Source organism: Elephantulus edwardii, unplaced genomic scaffold (assembly GCF_000299155.1).
Source record: "Elephantulus edwardii isolate Elephantulus edwardi_28Jun2011 unplaced genomic scaffold, EleEdw1.0 scaffold00117, whole genome shotgun sequence".
Classification (NCBI taxonomy): domain Eukaryota; kingdom Metazoa; phylum Chordata; class Mammalia; order Macroscelidea; family Macroscelididae; genus Elephantulus; species Elephantulus edwardii.
In genome coordinates, this window is record NW_006399867.1 from 986,010 (window position 1) to 996,114 (window position 10,105).

Below are 10,105 nucleotides of genomic sequence, written 5' to 3' on the forward strand. Positions count from 1 at the left end.
AATGGAGGAGATGCCCCAACTCAGCGCTCCTGAGGCCACGTGGGATGTGACCAGAGGCAAATGACCCCTCTCCTCAGGGATATTTAAAATAACTTCTTTTGCGTTCTAATTAACGTTATTTATCTTCATATCCTGTAAATTACCTAGCCCTTCTCCTCATGACTGCCTGAATCCATTAGATACCTTTGTGGGAATGAGAAAAGAGGGACTTCTTCCTCAAGGCACATAATTTTTCATTGGTCGACAACTCCCTGTAATAAAGCCACGTCATTGGAAAAGACTTTTATTGCCATTTACTGGAAGATCCATATCAACCTTGTCAAAATCACGAAGAATGAAAAAGGAGATTTATGACTCTTCCAAAGGTGGAACGGACCAACCTGTGGGAGCCACAGCTGTTTGTGTGTTGTTTACATACATCTCTATTGGGCAGAAATAAAAAGAAAAAAATCACCTGGTAAGAGTTGAGGATAACCTCCTAAGGAATACTGTGTGCTCTGTCTTGTTTTATTTTTCCTGTACTGTTCTGCTATCCCAAACTCTAAGCCTTTTTAGCGAAAACTTTTTCTGTCAAAGAACGACCAGGGGATAGGAAACCTTATAAAGCCTCATTAATGATGTAGAAGAAAATCAAGAGAGATTTTTTTCTAAATAGCAAGAGAGAATTTATTGTGAGGTTAACTTTGTTGCACAGAATGTTAGTGACAGTAGAATTCTCAAGGTAAAAGATGAGAGGAAATTAAGCAAGTAGTCTGGGAAGGAAAGTTCATTCCCCACTAGAGCTAGTATATACTCATTGTCCTCTTAATGCGGGGATGACACGTTCAGCACCACGTCTTACAAACCACAATGCTATTGATCTTAGTTGTGGTCAGTTGATTCTGACTCCTGATGACCCCAAATATGAAGAGGAGAACTGCTCCATGGAATTTTCAAGGCAATTTAAACATTGATGATTCTATTATCAAGTGCACTTTCTGTCAAAAGGCACTAAGAAGCTATTGTACCTTAGAAACAGTCAGTCTCTCTAAAGATACTAGAATACCACATCTGATCTTTCAAGTAACTGAGAGGGCACATAATTAGTCAGTAGGAGTACCTGGGTGGTAGAAAAAGTTAATGTGCTTTTGGCTCTGCTTAACCAAAAGGTTGATGATTCAAATCTACTCAGAAACGTCTAGGAAGAAAGTTTTTATGATCTGCTTTCAGTAAAAAGCAGCCATTGAAAGGAGCCATTGAAAACCCTGTGGAACACAATTCTACTCGGGCACATATCGGGTTGCCATGAGTGAGAAGCATCTTGTTAGCAACTGGTTGCAAACAGTCAATACTAAGGCCACAGGGATTTCCTTAAATTTTTAAATAGGTCCTCTTCACTTGACACATAGTTGTAGTGTTTTTTAGAGTCCTTGATAGTGCTTGACTGCTTAGCTGTAAAGTTGGCAGTTCAGACTCACTCAGAAGTGCCATGAAGATGGGCTTGGCAATCTGCTTCCAGAAAAGGAGAATCCTGTGGGGTAGCTCTCCTCTGCACACAGTTGCCACGAACCATGGATGATTTGATGGCAACAAAAATAAACCATACTTATGATATTATGGGTGATGTTATTTCTTCAGAAATCAAATTTCCAGATGATTTACAAGTTCTGTATGTGCCAGCACATTTACAAATTTGAACATATTAATTAAAAAAGATAAATTTTAAAAATTGTATCAGATGCTTCCCTATCATTTTAAATAGAGTATATGATACATGATTGGTTTTTTCTACATGATACTGTGTCATCATGGTTATTGTACTATGCTTCAATATAGTGATGTCTCTAGATCTACAGAAACATGCAGGCCACTTGCCTCTAAGTGTCTCCAAATACAGTAGAATTTTTTTTATCTGCTTTAGACAGTTTTTCTGTTTTCTCTTGAGTGTCCATCCTGACTATATCCATCCCTTTATTTTTGTCTATTATTGAGAAAAGCTAAATAAAAATACAGTGTGTAATGTACAACCAGCCAACCATTGAGAACCTATTTATGAGACACTGCACTATAAATAACAACAGCTAAACATTTGTGGAGGGCCTGTGCTTTGACATTGAGATAGATGCTTTAAGTAAGCTAATTTAAGTGTGAACTTTGGAATACCTCTCTTGGCTACTCAGAGAAAAGTGTGTGTGTATGTGTTACTAGTTGTTTACTGCTTTGTTATTGATTATTGACTATATTCTGTAGAGTTGAAGTTACTCAATGAGTAGTATTTTAATAAGTTCAAATGACTATAGGTAATATTTAAGAAAATGTATGTTTACATTTTTAAAGCGTGTGATTTCTCTCACCTTTCTCATAGATGTGCCCATGTCAGGTCTAAGCATAACTATTCTGTGGGCTAAACTTGTCTCTGGGGTTACAGTCTAGCCACACAGGCAACCTTACCTCCTTGGGCATACCTGGTCTCTCTTTTTACACTGGCCTCCTTCAGCTTCACAAGGATAGTTCCGTGATGCAGTCCCACTCCTTCACCTTCCAGTCTATCAAAGAAGATGTGTTCTGGGTCAGATTTCCTGTCAACCATAATAACTAATTATTAATCATAGTTAACTCTTCTTTAGAAATGGAGTAGCAATATAGAAAGATAACTGATTAAGAGACCAGGAGATCACAATTCTAATTTGGTTGAATGAGTTAATTAACCTGGACGATGTATGTTTCCATTTTTGACCCCAGTTTCCTCTGTCATGAGAGAGATGGACCAAAGTATCTTTAAGTGGCTGACATTTTGGGATCCGAAGCTCATAGTGCTAGCTGGGAATGCACATGTCCAGTGTCTGTGTACTGGTTTCCATGCATCATGTAAAATGTTTCTTTTTAAAATATGTGGTGTGTTGAGTTTCTTCCCCTCCCCTACAACCTCTGCCAGCGCCAGCGTGTTGACATCTTCCCTTCTTCTTGGTGATTACTTCAAGAGAAGTTGCTAATTGTAGTGTCATAAACTTTTATTTAAAGAACTAATGAATATCAAAAATTAGTCCAAATCTTGATTTATTTTTAAGTGTATAGGGTGGGTGCCCTAATTGTAAATCAGTTTTGTGCTTTGTGCTTTTTTGGCTCTTAGAGTATTAATGTTGTTATTAATAAAATAGCTAATAATAATATTGATATTTACAAGGAAATAAAGTATCTCAGAATTCATTGTTGGATAGTCTTGGAGTTTTTATTTATCCATCTCTTCTTCACGTTCTGATTGGCATGAAAGGGGACAATGGAGAAGTTGCTTTAGTTTGTTCCCTGCCTCTAGTTTTAGCCAATAGAGTTATGTTCAGGGAATGTATGACAAGGTCCATCATTGTTTTTAATGAGATGTTCACCATAGTCTTGGCACCGTGATTCAAGAACCTGTGTTTGAAAAACTCTACAATGCTCTATTTTCTTTCCCTAAGGGTTGTGCCAAGAAATCTGAAAAAGAGCCACTTGGCCAACTGACTGGCAGAGATCTATATTTGTTCCAATTCCAAAGAAGGGTGACCCAACAGAATGTGGAAACTATAGAACAATCTATCATTGATTTTACATGCAAGGAAGATTCTACTGAAGATTATCCAAAAACGACTGGAACAGCACATCAGCAGAGAACTGCCAGAAGTCCAGGCTGGGTTTAGAAGGGGTCGTGGTACTAGGGATATTGTAGCTGATGTTATGCAAAGGCGTTTGACTGTGTGGATCATAACAAACTGTGGCTGACTCGGAGAAGAATGGAAATACCAGAACACTTGATCGTGCTAATGCGAAACCTATACTTGGACCAAGAGGCAGTCGTCAGAACAGAGCTGGGAAACACTGCATGTTTCAAAATTGGGAAAGGTGTACGCCAGGGATGCATACTATCTCCATACCTTTTCAACCTGTATGCAGAACAGATTATCTGAGAGGCTGGGCTCTATGAGGAGAAGAAGTGTGGCATCAGGATTGGTGGAAGATCTAGTAACAATCTGCGTTATGCAGATGACACAACTCTGCTTGCTGAAACTGAGGAGGACATGATGCATTTGCTGCTGAGGGTCAAGGACTGCAGCCTCCAATGCGGATTGAGGCTCAATATCAAGAAGACAAAGATTCTCACCACTGGATCAATTGGCAGCATCTGGATGGATGGTGAGGAGACTGAGATTGTTAACAACTTTAGTTTGCTTGTCTCCACAGTCAACACTCTTGGCACCAGTAGCCAGGAAATAAAAAAACATATTGCGATGGGAAAGTCTGCTATTAGGGACCTCTCCAGGGTACTGACGAGCAATGGTGTCACTCTGGAGACTAAGGTGTGTCTGATACAGGCCATGGTCTTTGCAACCACTTGTTATGCATCAGAGAGTTGAACAATGACTAGGGAGGATAGAAAAAAGATTTATACCTTTGAGCTGTGGTGCTAGAGAAGAATATAGAATATGCCATGGACTACCAAGAAAACAAACAGATTCATCCTGGAGAGGGTTAAATCAGACTGCTCCTTGGAGGCAAGGATTCTGGGGCTTCGTCTGACATACTTTGGACATGTTTTAAGGAGGGACAGATCTTTAGAGAGGGACATCATGCTTGGGAGGGTGGAGGGACGGTGTAGGAGGGGAAGACCCTCTATGAGGTGGATTGATTCAGTGACTGGGGTAATCGGGATGGGTGTGTCAGAGGCAGTGCGATTGGCACAGGATAGAGCAGGATTTAGGGCTGTTGTACCTAGGGTCGCTATGAGTCACAAGCCACTCAATGACACACAATAACAACAAGGGTTTTTTGTCTCCTTCTTACCCTGGGATGGTGATTTGAGTATTAAGTCTCTCTCCTTATAATTCTACTTAAAGTCTCATGAAGCCAAAGTTCTCTTAATGGGCTTGGGTAGTTAGTGATTCCCATGTCACCTTCAATACTATTGATAACTCCTTCCTGAAATGCTTTTCTCAGAATTCTTTGATTTCACCTTTCTCCAGTTTTTTTTTCTCTTCTCCATCTCTATTCCCTCTGCCTTTCATGGTTTGATCCATCTCTCCTCTTTTTCTGTCCAGCCCTTTAGTGCTGCTGTTCTCAGCCCTCCTCTTTCTCAGTCAGAAGCCATAACCTGCCGTATCAGTCAGTGTTCAGAGACCTTTTTGAATGTTTTATTTGTGAAGTTGAATTTAGTTTGCAACATTTAAACATTTGGAATTTTGGGATTTGTTTTGAAAGAACAGGAGATCTGGTGATGCCGGGCTTGGTTTTAACATGATAATAGCTGTACCCCCTTGAGTGGCATGGGTCTTCTTTGGGAAGATGAGATATTCTCCATTTCCCTGGCGTTTCCACTGTTAGCATGTTGGCAGCTGTGTTTGCACCAATGAACAGCACTTTTTCTGCCTGGCTCTGAGGCATTTGATTTTGTGATTTTTGTGTTATATATTTGCCAATATCATTAGTTCTTAAACCTCCAGCCACTTGTACACTATTTCCAATATGATCCTCTAGCCCAGATATTTTCCACAGAGATGACATATTTATTGAAATAATATGACACTAATACTAAAATGCCATTCACTGAGTGCCAAGAATCATATTAGGCATTTGGCTTTTCTGTTTTCTATTTTTTAATTCCAACTAGTCACTATTTACATATTTTACACATGAAAAGCTAAGATTCTAAGGTGTGGTCACTTGATTAAAGATGGAGGTATTGGAGCCCAGATTTAAGGTCAGGAGGAACTGACAGTAACCACCATGCTCTCAATCACTGCTACCCTCTTTGGGTGAAGTACAGGGTCAATGTTTTTAGCTGCTAACCAAAAGATTGGAGGTTCACATCCACCCAAAGGGACCTTATAAGAAAAATCTGTCACATACTTCTAGAAATTAATCCATCGGAAAGTCTATGAACACAGCTGTATTCTGAAATGAAAAGAGTTGTCATAAGTCAGAACAGACTCAATGGCAACTGGTAACTCGTTGGTTTTCCTGCCTTTGGACAGGTCTACCCCACAGTAGAGCTCAGTGGCTGCCTCATATACAGCAATAGACCTCATCTTCCTCATAAAACCTACACCTTAATCTGATTTATAATGCTTATTGTTATGTATTATTGAGTTGCAACAAATCCATACATAGCTCACCCTCCAGTGAGTTTTTACAGGCAGAATGAGTTTTCAATCACATGAAAGAGATTGCTCATCTCTCTCCCACGGAGCAGCTGGTGGATCCAAACTGTGTGCCTTTGATTTGGCAGTGCAGCTTCTTACCACTAAGCTACCAGAGCTCCTTAACAATATCTTCCTGAAACCAGAAGCCTTAATACCACACTCTTTTTCCTTCTTCACCATGTTCCTACCCACAAGGCTGTGCTGACTCAAACTTCTATGACTTTTATAATTCTTCTTTAGACATTGTCAATAGGTGGCCTCAGGGAGCTCTGACTTGGTTCAGAAGATTATATATATTAGTTGAATTAATGAGAAAAGTGTATAAACGAATGAATCAGGATGTCATATGGAAGGATCATGGTGTTTGAAACTTATTCTTAAATCCTGGCTCTGCCATTCACTATCTAGGTGATGTTAGGCAAGTTCGTTTTGAATCTTTCTGAATCTTATTTTCCTCATTTGCCGAATTGAGATATTAATACATAGTTTCTTGATTACTGAAAATATAAAGTACCTAATGTATTTTCTTGGACATAATTGGACTTCTTACATTATTGCTGCTAGTTGTCACTGACTTTATTCTATGTTGTGATTATATACACAACAGTGCTTCACGTTGCCCAATCCTGTGAGATCGTCACACTTGGATCCATTTCTGTGGCCACAATGTGTTTGAATGCCTTCTAATAAAGGGACTCATCTTCCAGCATTATACGAGAGAGTGTTTCATTGTGGTCCAAGGAGATTTTAATTGGTTTATTTTTGGTAATGGATAAGCAAGCCTTCTTACTGAGGCTATCTGAGTCTGTGAGCTCCATTGAACCTGTGAACCTGCTGGTATTTGAAATACAGTAGCATATCTTCTATTGTCATAACAACATGCAAGCTACCACAGTACAACAAAGTAGCAGTCAAGTGATGGCAATCCATAATAATTATTATTAATTTATAGAAGTTTTAAAATAAATTAAGTTATAGAGTATCAAAATATTTGTCTCTAAGGAGCAACCTGGCTTCATGCTCTCCAGGTCAGACCTATTTGTTCTCTTGGCCAGCCATCATATGTTTAATACTCTTCTCCAGCACCATAACTCAAAGATATAAAATCTTCTTCTGTCCTCTTGTGTCCAGCTCCCATATGCATAGAAAGGAAGTAAGAAAACCATGGCCTAGATCAGATGCACCTTAGTTTCTAGACTAGTAGTCTTGCGAGGTCATTTACAACAGACTTTCCTAAAGCAACTTGCTTTTTGATTCAGTTACTAGGAATCTATTTTTTTTTTTTTAGCAAAATGTTTTGAATTCTTTTTACTGGGAGAGAAATCCTAATACGAACCAAATTCTTAAAATGTTTTTGTTGAAGTATTTGCTCCAAGCTTCTTATTAAGTTTAAATATTTACCAAAGACCATATTGGGTAGTTTTTAGTAGTGTTTCACGTTTAGAATAACAATGTGGAATGCTTTAAACCCAACAGTTACTTCTGACTATAATTTTAGTAAGCCATTTGTAATAGAACCAGTATATTATCTTGTTTGTTACTTAAGTATAGTCTGCTTATAAAATTAATTTGTCAGCATTGTGAAATGACAGAGCCATGTACATTCATAATTCGTTCTGCTAAGACTAAGAGCAGACTAAAAATGGGAAAGTCCACAGTCTCCCACATGTTTGATCTTCTGTACAGATGCATGATTTCCAACATCAACTGCTTCTCCTTTTTCAATTCTCTCACTCCTCTATGTCCCTTGGGTTTGGTGGTTTGCTTGAACGTCTCATATAGGCTCAAACACATCAGGGAAAGGGCTCGCATGACTGTGAGTGATACAGGCTGGTATTTCAGAGATGGGGGAGTGATCGGCCATGCACAGATGGATGTTGTGTCCCTGAAGGGTGTCCAAAAAGATAGGGCTAGCATTGAATTCCCGTGAGATCATGTAAGCCTCTAGTAGGGTGGAGCTTATTTCCTGCCCTAATCCTATCTCCTTAATACAATAAAATATTTTTTTTCACATTTTGAACATTAAACCTTTGACACTACACTATGGTAGCTACTTCATTCCTAAAGGATTAAGGCAGAGAAGGATAAGTATAACTCATACTTTAAAAGTGTAACACATGAATGCAGTTTATATTTGATACATCTATTAAAAGATGGTCAGATGGACCACTGAGCTCTAGAGGGCATTGTTGTTGTTGTTAAGTACTGTCAAGTTGAGTACAACTCATAGCAACCCTGTGAACAACAGACTTGAATCCTGTCCTATCCTGTGCCATCCTTACAATCTCTGATACACTTGAGCCCATTGTTGCAGTCACCATGTCAGATTGACAGGGATCTTCCTCTCTTTGCTGATCCTCCTCCCTTCCAAGCATGATATCCTTTTCCTGAATAGCCTCTCCTAGCAATATGTCCAAAGTATTAAAGATGAAGCTTTCTCATCCTTGTCTGCAAGGACCACTCCAGCTGCACCTATTCTAAGACATAGTTGATTGTTCTTTTGGCAGTCCACAAGATACTCAATACTCTTCTCCAACACCACAACCTAAAGCCATCAATTCTTCTTCTGTCATCCTTATTCATTGTTCAGCTTTCAGGTGCTTAGCAAGTGGTTGGAAAGACTATGACTTGCATCAGATGCACCTTAGTCTTCAAACTGACATCATTAGACCTCATAAATTTGGAGAGGTCCCTAACTGAACCCTTTCCCAGTACAGTGTATCGACTTATTGCCTGACTGCTGGTACCAATGGTGTTATTTTGATCCAAGTAAGATGAAGTTATTGACAGTTTCAATTGCTTCCCTATCCATCGTGACACTGCCTATTGGTACAGTGGTAAGGATCTTTGTTTTCTTGACTTTGAGATGCAATCCATACAGAAGGCTGCCTTCCTTGATCTTATGTAACAAGTACTTCACGTCGCCCTCAATGTCAGCAAGCAAGGTTGTGTCATCTGCATAATGCAGGAATCTCCCTCCAATCCTGATTCTTTTTCATAGAGTCCAGCTTCTCAAATAATTTGCTCAGCATACAGACTGAATAGGTATGAAGAGAATACAACCCTGACATACTCCTTTTTTAATTTTAAACCATGCACTGCCTGCCTGCTCTGTTCACACAACAGCCTTTTGGTCCAGGTATAGGTTTTGCAAGGACTGAGTGCTTTGGGGGCTAAGTAGCATAGCCTTTAACCTAGTAGCAGGCAGGAAGTTGCCTTTAGAAGGGGAAGTGTCATACGACATAATCAATTATGGGGAGCTAGCCAGTTTTGGCTACTGGAGCTGGTTGACTTTGCTCATCTTCCTGTAGACTATCTGAAAAAGAGAATAGAGGGATGCCAAGCATTATAACACACCTCTGGGCATTGAGTTTCCTTGCAAGCTTGCTTAAAGAAGAGAGAATACTTTTAATTTCCTGTACATTCTTTTTATTCTGATATAAATTCTCTTTTCTTTTCTCCTCATGTCTCAGTCTTGATCTTCTTTGGTTTTTCTAAGATTGTTGTTTAGTTGTGTACCGTAGAGTCAGATTTGACCCATTGCTGACCCTCACACAGGTTTTTAGAGACAATTGCACAGGAAAAAATTGGCCATCCTTCTCCTGTAGAGAACCACATACCTTTGAGATTGCAGGACAGCTTCTTGCCACTAGGCCAGGATTAAAACAAACACACACACACACAAAAAAAAAAAGATACAAGAAGCATCATTGCATAAGGAGAATGTTACATCAAGATTATAAGATGATTCATCAACAACTTTCAATATAAAGATGAAAAAAACTTGTTTGTTGTAAATTAAGATTTGAAGTTCTTTATGAAGCTCAAAGACTGTAGTATTCAATATGAATCACATCACAATATAAATTAAAAAATGCTCACAACCGTGCTAGAATGTAACATAACGATTAGTGAAGAAGAAATTGGATTTGTCAATAATTTAATTTACTTGGTTC